The following is a 695-nucleotide window of genomic DNA, read 5'->3' on the forward strand; positions in this document are numbered from 1 at the left end:
GTCCTGAACGCTGTAAGACTTCCTGCAAGACAAACCTCCTTTTCATACATGTAACAGCAGCAAACCACACTCCTTCAACCTCAAGCCTGAGAGAGTAGCTGTTCACCCATCTAGAGGAAAACTCCTCTGGCACTCTGCCCCAGAGCCTGAGAGAACTTAGCCAGTTGTACAAAACCCGATGCAAAACTGTCAAACAAGAGCCAAGTTACCACAGTTAAAGGCAACACAAAGCTTTACACTAAGTATCTCTTAAATGAAGACATACTTCCTACTGCTTTGGGGAAAATGGGGAAACCTTGTGGATGTTGGTCTAAAGTGTTTTTGGGGACAAGACTAGATAACTTACCACCAGTCACTCACATTTTAACCAGAATCATCTGCTCTCATTTTTAAATGCCATCTTGGTATCTTCAGTTCCATTTGAACTACATCAATGGTAGCTTTATAAAGTAAAGAATGCTAGTATAGCATCAAAGCATGGCATGGCAGAAAAGGACCAAAGCCTACCCCTACCCTGTTACCACAGTGTAGTCATATAAAGTATGAATATAAAGTAAAATGAAAAGCAGAAAGCAAACACTAGGGCATGTATGGCACAGCCTCAATTGCAACAGCTCACACGGGAGATGACTACACATTGCTGAAGATGGCAAGTCTCTGATTTCTCTTTCAGAAAAGCCAAAACTGATTAAAAC

This window comes from Geospiza fortis, unplaced genomic scaffold (assembly GCF_000277835.1).
Source record: "Geospiza fortis unplaced genomic scaffold, GeoFor_1.0 scaffold166, whole genome shotgun sequence".
NCBI classification, from domain to species: Eukaryota; Metazoa; Chordata; class Aves; order Passeriformes; family Thraupidae; genus Geospiza; species Geospiza fortis.